This window comes from Antedon mediterranea, chromosome 6 (assembly GCF_964355755.1).
Source record: "Antedon mediterranea chromosome 6, ecAntMedi1.1, whole genome shotgun sequence".
In the NCBI taxonomy this organism is placed as follows: Eukaryota; Metazoa; Echinodermata; class Crinoidea; order Comatulida; family Antedonidae; genus Antedon; species Antedon mediterranea.
In genome coordinates, this window is record NC_092675.1 from 18,820,801 (window position 1) to 18,834,288 (window position 13,488).

The following is a 13,488-nucleotide window of genomic DNA, read 5'->3' on the forward strand; positions in this document are numbered from 1 at the left end:
AAGATTTTGTTTTGATTATTAGAAACTCTTTACCAGAGAAGCACAGATAATAATACCTTACATTTATCTTCATTAGATTAGAATTGCTTTATATTTGATAATAACCCAAGAGCGCCCAATCATGTTGAAGTATAACATCCGAATTTTCCAATTACAGAAGCGATAATATTTAGTCGATTCCGGTAACCGTACTGAATATTATTTGCGCCTGTATTGTCTTACGTTTAGTGTTAAGTTCATGAATCATGGCGTATAATACAGGCATCACATGTGATTCAAATGTGACATTGCATTACAGTATTGTCATATGTAACAATACTGGAAAGGATTGGGGAGCTGCAGAATCGGGTTCCGTCCTCTAACAATGCTATTAGGCCTACCTTCCAAAATCATGTACAGTATATTTTATACACAGCCGATAATTGCGACCTATCGCCCCCTATAGTTTCAGATGCTGCAAACTTGAAGTTTATAGAGAGATGTTGACACTCAGGAACATCGGGTAAAACACAGATCATAATATTAATAGGCCTCTTAATTTTTCTGTACAAAGTATAGGGCAAATACAAAATTACAGATTATTGGTTGACTACAGTTTTGAGATTTGATATTTTTATAGCTTTCAGCAACGGAGTGATGTCACGTGCAAAGGTTTGGTTCAGCAAAACAAAAATATATTTACAAGTTTATATATCATATTTTCAAATACAAGCTTAAAAAATCTTGACTATTATAAAATGTCTTTTGGAAGTGATCAATAAATCAATGTTCACGATGCATATCGATTACTGTCTGTCATTACATCTAATGCTTTCTATCATGTTCAATATAAATCTGTTATTATTTTATGCATTATTAGTCAATTACCGTATTGACAGTATCTATTTAAGTAAATCGATGCTGTGAATGTGTAGCATACGTACAACTGTGTATGAAAAGTGTATGAAAGTAAGTAAGCTATACCAAGGAAATAAGTCGATGGACTTCAGCACTGTTCGGCCGGATGAATTTTGATGGGAACAAGTAAGAGGACAAAACAATGGCAACATTTACGATTCTTGTTATTTTAGATGTGTAGTATCCTATATATCACATAGCTGGTGTTTTTTACATTAACACCGTAGAGTCTGTTTTAGCGTACCATTTTCTTTTTTTACAAAACCCAACAGTCATTCGGAAGCCCTATCCCAGGCGGTGTGACGCGCCACTTTTTTTTCTACCTGTATTATTCACTTCTTCCTTCACGTTGGTTGTACCTATCCTCTACTAACGGTACCAGTACTAGATAATACGCCTTTAATTAGATGACGCATTTAAAATGCCACGCACGTTCGTCGAATCATTACAAGGATCCCGCCTCAATACTGTCATTTAAAGAGGATCCTTGGATCACGTGATATTTTTTGAAATTGATAGAATACTGAATGCAGCGAAGACGGCCTACGCATTGAACAGTCATTGAACAAATGTATTGGATAAAATTAAACATTGAAATTCTATGGGAAGCTATATAGAGGATGTACAGTGATTGTTATTTTTCAATTGGAAGCCACATTAGGTACAATACGCTACGGGATGCTTACTACACGGTGCGCTAATGCTTGAGTGCATGGCGATATTATTGTTGTTTGTCAAGCAGCAAAACATTAGAAGATTAAGGTATGTGCTTCCTTATATTTCCAATGTGAATATATACTACACCCGATACTACAGTACAATACTTTACAAATAGTACATGTGTATATTTCTCATATGCTTTGATTTAAATAATAATATAAAACATAGTATATTAAAATAAGAAGACGTTATCAGTAAAATATAATGTTATTTTTTTATTACGGTTTAAGAGCATTAAATTCAGCACCGACAGCCAGAGTTGAAAAATTTGGTTTTAAAATATCACATGCACAAATAAAAATTTCGGGTAAAACGAAGAAAGATTATAAACAATAGCAAAATTATAACATAAATTACATGGTTGGTTTCCTTTTTCCTGTTTGTTCATGAAGCCCAATAAGAAGCATTGCATATGTAGAGTTTAAATTTGATAATAGCCCAATTACTGCAGCTGGAAACTGAATGAATGGAAATTGATTTTCTCTTAATTAACCACAGTAGGTCTAACATACTTAATATTATCTATGTAGATATAATAATAGTATAACTTTACCTGTGTTTAGTGTCTTTAATGTAACTCCCATATATTAATATAAAGATACTATCCATCTGTGACGGCAAGAAAAAAACATAGAAAACAGGTGGTTAAAAACTGGTGAGTCAATGTCAACGTATTGGTGTCATTAACAAAATCACTCATTAGTTAAGTATGTAAATTGAAATGTTACAAATTCAGTGGATGTCTGTAGTTTTGGTGGTGGACATGGTGCCTCCAATCCTGTAGGTCACGTGCACATTCATTCAGTACAAATTGATATCGGGATTTAGAGATAAGTATACACATGATCATGCTAATTAATTGCCACCTTGATATCGATGAGTTATAATTCTATTTTTTTTAAACATAAACGTGATAATTATGTGTAATAGTTCTGAATAGATCTAAAAAGACAAACTAACATAGTTTTATAATGTGAACTTCACAAAATATCAATAAATCATTGTTTAATCCGATACTAAGTCCTAAGTAAATGGGCAATTAGGTAGCATTGGTACAGTCAAACAGACAAAAAGGCTGTATATACATAGCAATTGTACATTTGGGACTTGTTTCCATCCACATTATTTGAACATATATTTAATGATATACCATGGTCATAAATAATTGCAGGCAAATTGCTTAGTTCCATCCATTTGTCAATTTTAAAACACGTTATACATGTCATGATCTAGTTTGAAATTTTTATTACTAAATAACATCATTGAGAAATACTTGTACAATAGTAGTGGAAAGATGAAAAGCAAGGCCATATACATGGCTGCAGTCGCGTGCGCAAATTTGAGTTAGTGTTTACCGACCGACCAACCGACCGACCAGCCAACCGACCGACATAGTGAGCTGTAGAGTCGCGTTTGCACGCGACTAAAAACGATGTTACTTAATGTCTGATCAAAAATAATACGTCCTATACTTCGTAGTAGTAGTAGTAGTAGTAGTAGTAGTAGTAGTAGTAGTAGTAGTAGTAGTAGTAGTAGTAGTAGTAGTAGTAGTAGTAGTAGTAGTAGTAGTAGTAGTAGTAGTAGTAGCAGCAGCAGCAACAGCAACAGCAACAGCAACAGCAACTGGTAGTAGTACAGTAGTAATAGTAGGCTAGTAGTAGTAGTAGTAGTAGTAGTGAAACAATGTGTGGTACCAATATTAATGTAACATAATTACAGCATACCTCGTAATGGCTTTATTATGATGTGCTTAAACGCTGGGGAAATGTGGATAGAATCATCTTGGATGAGTAAGATCACGATGTATCATTGTAAAAATGTCACAAGCTTACCATCTTAATGTTAATCTTAAAGTTGCTATTGGTATTGTTTTAATGATGAACTGTAAAGCTCTGTCTGCACTATCAAACTATAGTTCGACAACAGCAACAACAGTGAAATGTGCCTAAATATGACACATTAAATTTTTTTGTCACATAAACAGGACTATTTTCAAACGAATGAAAGTTTGTTTAAATAATTTTAATTGTAAGTTACAAAAATGGAATAATAAATCACATTTCCTCTATCGTTTTTGTTTGTAATCTAAACATAATTTTTCTAGTGATACATCATTTTGTTTTCTTATAATTGGATGTCCAATATTACTGTACAGCTTAGCAGCTATAAATAGTGGATATCTTCTAATTCATAACACTCTGGTAACACTCAATGACAGGATATTATTCAACCTCACGTCAGTTTAGAAAGAGGGAAATGTATGCCATAATATTCCAGATCTATAAACACAAAATATAAAATATTCATAGAAAGTGAACATAAATGTGCATTCTGATGGATACCCACTTCAAAAATTAGCATATAAAATGAAACACAGAAAAAATCAATTTTATGATCATACATTATAGTTTATTTGATCATTTTTTAACATATTACATTATAGCAAAGTAAGGTAGAAAAAAAGATTACTGTACTATAATACATTCGAACATCTTTCTTGTCTGATGGCCTGTTCATACTAATGCTTGGTTCCCACTTAAGCTTGGTTCCCACTAGAACGTAACGCAAGGACGTAAACGCAACGCAAGCGTTTTAACCAATGACAAGCGAAGTTATAGACAGTTAGCAATCACAAGCAAATAAGCCATCGCTTGTGATTGGTCAATTCACTTGCGTTGCGTTACGTCCTTGTGTTGCGTCGCTAGTGGGAACCACGCTTTAGTACCCAACGTAAGCCGCAACGCAAGCAAACTGACCAATCACAAGCGACAATTTTCTTTTGACTGGTCAATTCACAGTGCGTTGCATCCAACTCACCAAATGTGGTACCCAACTCTTGACACAAACAACGTTTACTATCTGTACTCGTTTATTCTTCTTCTGCTACCGTTTTGAACCGAAAGTCTATTGTTATTAACATAATATTATAAAGGTATAATATTATACATATCACCAGTTTGGTACATAAACTATACACGTGATATGTGTTAACAAAGCACATAAAAACATGATTCATTCGAAGTAAACTGCTGTGAGGGTAGCAGGTATCGAGTTGCCACTTATGGGAAAAGAATACTTAATAAGCTATGAGTATGAGATTTATTACTTGAAAGATCACCGCTATCATATATTAGGCCAAAGGGCATCAAGTAGGTAATTTTTACATCGATATTACAATTATTATGACACAAGTTACCGACAATATGCATTTCTTAATTAAAATCTTCCTATGTTGTAAGGTAATTTCCGATGATCTTAAAGACATTCAAACTGACTAAAGTAGACTGATTATCGTTGTCGATGATACAATGAGTCTTGAGCAGTATTATCTCTCGGATATCACTCACTATCTCTAAGATATTACATTTATGGAGATCGTAGATTCACCACTGTCTTTAGATAGATCTAGACTGACTATTGACAGTCATAGATACGAGTCTATGTGTATATTATAGTACTGTTAATACAATGCTATCACTGTCACTAAATTCGTATGTAGACATAATGTGTACCTAGAGACCGAACTTTAAAGAATCGGATGGTAGATTTGCCATACCTTTGTCAGTACTTAAATAGTACACTGGAAAAACATTTACTACTCGTGTGGGAAAATTACAGTGTGTCAGTGGATGTTACATTGCCATCTGTTTTGAAGGGACACACATAAAACACAATTCGTAGAAGAACCTTTACAAAATTATCATTGACACTCTTTGCAAACTTCTGGAGTTTTTAGTGAACCGCGCATTGAGTAGACCCTACCGATTCTCATAACGGTGTCGTGTCTAAGGACAAAACTGCTAGTCTATTCATGTCAAGCGACAATAAATCCAGGCCCATCCCTAAAACATGACGGTAGGCCTAACTCATGTGAGAGAAAGGCTATAGTCATCAGATAATTAGAAACTGTAGGTGCTGTTTGTTGCCTGTTACAAAACCGTACAGGAATCTTGTAACTCTATTATGTTTATTTACTGTATCCAAATACTCAATTCAATTTCAATTCAATTCAATTCAATTTCTTTATTGCTGCAAATGCTAATATCCGCTTAAACATACTACATCATACAAACATATACATATTTACATTTAAAATTTAAACACATACAAATTATAGTCATTACTACTGTTTTAGTTATTATTATTTTTTAATTAATAATAATAATTATTGTTATTATGATTATTGTTATTGTTATTATAATAATTAATAAAGTGTAAACAATTATAGGTTACATCTCAAGGGCAGTTTTAATGTCAAGCACAGAAGAGGAAGACACGTTAAAATGAAAAGATTGAGCGAGTAAGAGTAAGTGAGCTAGAGTAGAGTGAAGAAAACGAGTAGTGTGACCTTTAAAGGGAAGATGAGAAGAGTGTCGATTATGGCGAAGGACCATAGATATAGTACGAACAGGAGGAAGAAATGGACGAAGAGGGTGTTGAGGGGACTGCGTGATGGTACAAAGAAATTTAAGTAAAAAATACTGATGCCTTAAATTGAAGGGAATAATATTTAAATTAGAAAAAAATGGCGGGATAGGTAAATTAAGTAGCATGATCAGAGTGAAGTTTAGCGACATAGAGTTCATCATCTTTCCTTATTAATTATTCATTTTGATCGTTTTAACATACTAAAAATTAACCAACATTCAATATTAAAAACTATACTAGGAAAGGAGCTTTAATACAAAATTATTTGAGTAATTCTACACCACTCTACAAAGTGGAAAAAGACGTTTATATAAAAAAATAGCAATTAAACATAAACGGTTTGTTTTGAAACAGCAAAACGAAGTTGTTGACATTCACACATTTCAATGTGGAAGATTATCAATGAAATTAAAATGCACACCATTTGATTAATTTTTAACAAGTTGTTTTGTTTTGTCTGCGCATCTATAAACAGTCAATTAATTCACATGACTAGTTCAAACCTTTTCTCCAGCTTTCGTCAGCTCATTAGAAGGATTAAGCACTGACGTTGTTCTGGATAGATCATGATTCGAACCCAAGGGCATTTTTTCTCCTATCAGGTTTGGGAAGAGATCATGAATAATTCATGAGATTAATGAAATTATAGAGGGCGTTATATGATTTCTGCCTTAAGATAATAGGGAAAAATAAAGCAACTCCGGGCCCTGGAAATTTAACGCACGCAAGCTAAAATTCCTCTTTAATATCATAAATTTGCAAGTATCCACATCGTAAAGACACATATACCTTGAGGCAATATATGTTGCAAGGTAAATATAAAGAATTTTCCATTATCACTAGATTTTTATATGATTAAACTTTGATATATCTCACATAATGAGACAATGTTTACGTGTTTTGACTCAGAATGTGCAAAAGGTTTACTTTATTTAAATTAAAATAAAACTTATAATCTATATTGTTGATTGGTTGTGTCATACATGTATTAAGATATTTATAATCTATCAATCCATGCGATAATAATTTGAACAAATAGATACATAATACAAACAATGTCTTACTGCGTCTCAACAACCATCAGCAAATCATTAGTAATGTATGCTAAGTTTACCCTATGCAAGCTACATACCAATTTCTTCCTTTCATTACAGATCCGTTTTACTACTCATATAGAAAATGAAATAAAGAAATGTATAATTGGAATTAAAATTAAGTATCTTGATACTATTGCATATGACACCATAAATCAAATTACACACTCAGTTTTGTAGTTACACAAAAAAAGTATTATACCTTTAATTGATTAAGTTGAGTATTAAAACAATAATAGTGGTTTCATTGGTTTTTATGTATGAATCTGTACATGATAGCGTTGATTTAATGAATACTTCATATCCAAACACGCTATGTTTGCAAATCAGATAACTTAATAGCAAAGAAAACATTCTCAGAAAACTATAAAATCCTCTATAAAAACATAGAAATAATAACACGTCGATATAACGTTGTTTATAATGGAAAAGCAAAACAAGAAGAGATTACCTACAAATCCCTGGCAATGATTTAGGCCAAAATGTTCAATGTGAAAACAGACTATTATTGCATGATACATGGCTCAGTTGGACGATGTAATCCATTATCCACTTTATCATTGTCCATACAATCTGTTAGAATCACCAAATAAATAATTATTTCTATTTACGGTACAATGAAATACGAATGTTGATGGTGATGAAGCTAGAAAACTTCAGTATAGCCTACTAAATTAACACAATAGAGACACAAATCAGAAAAAAAATCGTAGCTGGATGCAATATACCCAATAAATCAACCTGATAGATTATTGCATATAATTATGTTTCTATCAAATTATAATGTATTTAATATTTAAGATTCTTTTAAATCTAAATTTAGAGGAGAAAAAAAATAACAATACGTTGTCAGCATGAGCAAATAGTATTTAAATCCATCTCTGCCAAATTGTGAAATGTATTTCTGTTGACGTATTATTTTGTACTATGAACATCAATTATTTGAATAATAATTAGAAATATCTGTGCCTGTCGTATTGAGGAATCTTGTAATTATGTTTTTTTTTAGAATTGTTTGAACTTTTTTAGTTTGTTTGTGAATATTTAAATCCAAACGTGATCTGTCAAATTTAAAACATTATAAAGTACTCGTGAATATTCTCATTGTTTATATGATTTAGTTGTGTCCGTGTTATAACTGGCAAATAAATATTTTCATAAACATTGGTTCATAGGCCTACTGTTTTTCTTATACTGATTTCCACTGTTCTGAAGTTACAGGAAAAACTATTTGTTTCTCCTGTTTTTATTTGCGTTTCTTAACGTCAGTGTTATGACCATTGTATAACCATCTTGAGAGAGAATCCTACTACTGTTTGTTTGTTTGTTCATTTTTATACTGGGTGACCTCTTCAGTCAAAGACTGATCTCTCAGACTATAACGACATGAATTTTTGAAATCTTAAAATTAAATATACAATAAGTCCCACTTGAACATAAACGGTCCTCTTGAGTATAACAATGAAACTTAATGAAAATCGAAGGATATTACATTTCTTTAAATTGCTAAGCTGATCTAAATTGGAATTAACCATTCTTGTTCTCTAGGGATATAAGCAACTACATGACTGGTTTAATATGCATGCAATTTGTGAAGGGTAATTTACCTGGCAGGTTAAACCATGTATATTATCAATACTCTATCACATTGCTTGAGGCATAAACCTATACCCATGGTTAAACATGGATACTTAAGAGTGATACAAAAAAGCCTGCATGTATCTTTCTGAAGAAAAAAAAGGAATAGAATAAATAAAGAGCAACAGAAAGAAGAACAACAATCTTACACTTTTACTTTATTGTGTCGTGTTTGAAATGAAATAAATATCGATACCAATTAAATATAACACATGGAAAACAACATACTCAAAATCGACATTTATATTAATTAGCGGAAAAAATTCATTATTTAATTCAACGACATACAATGCAATTATTTTGGTACTGTAGGCAGTTTCTCGCAGATGAGAATAACGAAATAATTTTCACAAACTCAGACAGAAGGAAGGACAACCTGAAACTCAACTCACATTGCTAACAGTTTCCATGGATTACTAACACAAATGTATTTAGAAATAGAAATCAGAAAATCAAATTTGTCAACAACATTACAAATTCAGAAATCCAGGTCTAATTAAGACGTATAAGCAACGTTAAGGACAATTACGTATATGTACTATGGGCGGCAGATTAATTCACAAAGTACTTATCGCAAGGATAATCGAGAATGCGAGATGTCATATTGAATTGGATCATTTCTCCCTTTACATAGCTTCTGGTATTTCACGCTCAAGTTCACGTTTTGACAATTACGCTACTACAGTTCTAAAACTAGGTGATCTAAAATTACCGGATACATTCCAGTTAACGACACCTGTTAAGTAGGCTCCGTCATTAGCGATAGGAAAGGCAAATTACTTATGGTAGAATGTGTGTATATATAGATATTACCAGCTAGGCCTAATTGCCATTTTTTGTTTTTTTACATCAATATTTTGAAAATATAAATATGAATCAAGAAAGATTGTTTTAATTCAGATTTCACAGATATTATTTTATATTTTTTTTCATTAAATAAATGATGATGGAATTGATGTTGTGTAGCAATTTCAAATCAGTGTTCTGGTCTATTTCTTCCTAATGATCGTATTTTCATATTATGTTGTCCTTAATTTATCCATTTACTTTTTGAGTGGAAAATGCAATATTTGCGAACATCATTGATAACTAAGTTTAAGTAAGTTTGTTTCGTTTTCAAAAGAAAAAAAATCCCATTCAAAGAATATTAAAAGGACGTTCACGTTGCAAAGTTTGTCAAGAGATTGCAGAGAAAGCTAACCTAACCCTCTATATTTTTATATAAAATTTTTGAGGAAAAACATTCCAATCAAGGAGAAAAGATAATATTTCGAAATTATACATATATACATATTTGTATTCAATATATTACACAGAGGCGCCTTACAAGGTGGAACCATCTTAGCGTCAAGGCGCCTCAGATTATATTTTGAGATTAAAAGTACACTGTTTGTTATAGATACTATACATCTGATGTTTATGTTTATGTCCGTAGCCGCGGCATGATTATTTACATTATTACATTAAAGATTCCCTCACAGTGGAATGTAATATAAAAATACAAACAAAAAAATGAATTATTAAAAATAGAATAATTCAAATATCCATGACTCGTTTGAGTCGAAAGTCAATCGAAAATTAATACTTCTCATTATTATTGATTAATACAACATTTAACTAAAATACGTTTTGTCATGGTGATTAACCTATTTTATTCGCTTCCTTTCAGGTTTCGAATTGCGTACTTAACTATAGAAGAACATAAAGCAGTTGCATCAGAGTAAGGTAAGGTATCATTAGTTTTCCATTCTGAATAATAATGTGTTATATTTTTAAAAGAAAATGCCAAATTGCATTTCTAAAAATAGCCAAGGAAGAATGATTATTTTCTCAATAGATTTACTTTACTGAAGAAATGTTTGGACAAAATAGATAGGTTCATAGTGTAAACATGTTAAAGTGGCAATTATATCGGGTGTGGTCTTATCATCACTAAGACTTAGATTTATTAATAATAAAAACGCCACTGTTTTTGTGTGTAGGATGTATTCTATAAATAGTGCTCAGTTAAGCTATTTGGCAAGTTAAGTAACATTTAATCATCACACCCGTTAAACAAGCGAGAAATAGGAAAAAAATATAGTTGTAATGTTATGTCTAGCATTCGTGTTACGCCTACGAAAATTATATTGTTTTCCTATACATTCATTCGGTTTTAAAACTGGGTTGCTGAAAAATATAGCACTGTTTTTTTTTAAATATAAGTTATCTTGTGAATCGACTCTAACATTCAATTATTATTTTTTTTTTAAATCTTAAACTTAATTTATCTATAATGATATTGACTGAATTACTAGTAATATCTAGACATATTGATCGCTCAATGCTATTTCATGTTTTTTTTTAATAAGCATTTTCATTTATTTAATGCCACAGGCTAGCCTAGAAATCCTTCACTATACTTCATTATTTTCCAAATACATCTTGCAATTTAAAAAAAAAAAACATGTTTCTAATATATATTTGAAGATAATGCATATTTAACGATAATGGTGATGAAAAATTATTTCTAAAAATGCACTCGATTTTGAGAGAGAAAGTGTAATCCTGTAACACCTGACTGTTCACTATTTATGTTACGTTGGTATGAATGATGATTATTCTCTGCATCGTATCTCGACTATTTGAAATGAACAAAACCATTATTGTTATGTTTGGCTAACATACATAATCCAGCAAAATGTTGTAATCAATATTTTAGGATGTCTTGTCTTGAAGTGTCGTCAAATGAATTAATGGACTATTTTTGTTTTATTATTTGTATTGTTGACATGCGCAGCGTTTCATAGGTCGTTGACTGCAGAGACGGTAGGAAATGACAAAGAACTATACGGCACTTAAATAAGCAGATAAGGTAGCGTAATAGAATGTAGTAATGAATACAAACTACAATTATTGCAGTATGCATTCAAAATATCTTCAGTTTCATCTTGCTGTTTGTTTCTACATTTTAATCTTCACCAAGCTCTGCAGCGTGCATATTAAATGTAGCCTAGGACATATTAGCATAAACCTAATTTTACCAAACCTTCATGATACACCATTGGTCACCCTGAATCATCACAATATATTTACTGGAGAAAAATGCCATAATATTCGAATCCGGTGGAGGATGAAATTCTCTTAAATTGAAAAAAGAATTAAGCTTTTGACGCAATTGGTTATGACAGCTTCGGACCATTCCCCATATTTTTAAGCAATTTACAAATAGTATAGGTTGCCTCGCCATCTTAACCAAAATCTAGCTTTATCTTCTTTCTTATTTTAATAGGCCTACTTATAAATAATAAAGAAAACCTAGAATTACTTTTTTCTTTGAAACACATAATTATGGCCTACCACAAACGTTACTGTAAGAATAAGGATTGAATGTTCTTGATTAATTACTTTATTTTGATTGAGAATGATAATGAATAATATTATTGGTGCAAGTTTTTAAGTGATGATTTTGGAAGTAATGAAGGGTTTTTTTTATAATCAGTGTTTTTGAGATTATACACATATATGAGATGTGAGGATGTTGATTAAGAACTTTTTCAGAAACTAATCCTCAGGCTTAGGTATTCTTTTTTTAATGAAATCTAGCCTTATTCAACTGCCATTAGACACGCTATTTTGGAACACGGTGATGTGCAACCCTGGTTTCTGTTTTTATGCATTTTTTTTATTAAGCCACCAAGGCTTAGGAAGTGTGTAGGCAAACGTATGCTATTTTTAAGCATTGAACATTTTGTTGTTATTATTGAAGATGATTATTCCTTGTACGATTACTGGGGTTTGGCTTGGAGGGCCGGAACGGCTAAACAAAACTGACTTTTTAGTCAAATCAGATCATTGAGTAAATCCATGAACAACAGATTTCTTGTCTAAAGCTGTCTCTACACTATCAATCTAGATTGACAAAAGAAGTGTGATATGTGCAAATATGGTAGTGATATATGTTTAAATATGGTAGTGATATGACGTCATCATGTCCATATATGTGCATTTTTTTTATAGTGCAGACAGAGCTGAAAGCGAGATTTCTTTGAAAAAAAATGCGAGAAGTATAGACATTTTTCCACACATTTTATATTAAAGCTCAGATACAGGCATGAATTGTAAATATCTGGTTAATTGTACATAAATCAAATATTTGTAACAGAAATCAAGATGAAAAAACATGAATTTCCCTTAATATGGTCAAATAGAAAATTTGGAAAAATTCTGCTATAAAAACCAGGAAGACCTTTTTTCAGTAGTTATGTATTTTAACCTAATGTAATAACATGTCTGGTGACTCCCTAGAAGGTGAAAAAAGATGGTGGATATACGGTGGATAATTTTTCCTATAGCATGAAAATAAAAATGTGAAGTTGAATAAAAATACCAGAAATGTAAAATTCAAGTTATTTTACCTATATTTAGTCAACTGATAACATTTTTTACCACACCGTTTATTTTTCATAGCTTTTTAAAATGCCTCTCTATTTACAAAATTTGTGTACAAAAGATTAGAGATTTTACTGTGTAATTTGAACTATCCCCCAACTGATAAGAAAGTGTTTATTTTCAACAAGCTCGTTTAACACAAATAAAATCCCAAAAATTATGAAACATAGAGGAAACTATAGATCGATAATTATTGGAATGTATGATCAATAGAAATTCTGGCCTTTAAGGTTCGGGAATTTCCCGCTTTTATCTGATTGATTGTTATTTATATGATTTC

The 13,488-nt window shown here is 31.5% G+C and overlaps 1 protein-coding gene across 1 annotated transcript in view; it reads left to right on the top strand.

Moving 5' to 3' along the window:
* Nucleotides 1-1,515: 1,515 nt before the first annotated feature.
* The window catches only part of LOC140051818 (pyroglutamylated RF-amide peptide receptor-like), a 28,481-nt gene continuing 16,508 nt past the window's right edge, over nt 1,516-13,488 (top strand). Inside the window, exons 1-2 of the mRNA XM_072097137.1 lie at nt 1,516-1,659; nt 10,447-10,502. The gene's annotated coding sequence lies outside the window, so the exon portion shown is untranslated. The remainder of the gene's footprint in view (nt 1,660-10,446; nt 10,503-13,488) is intronic.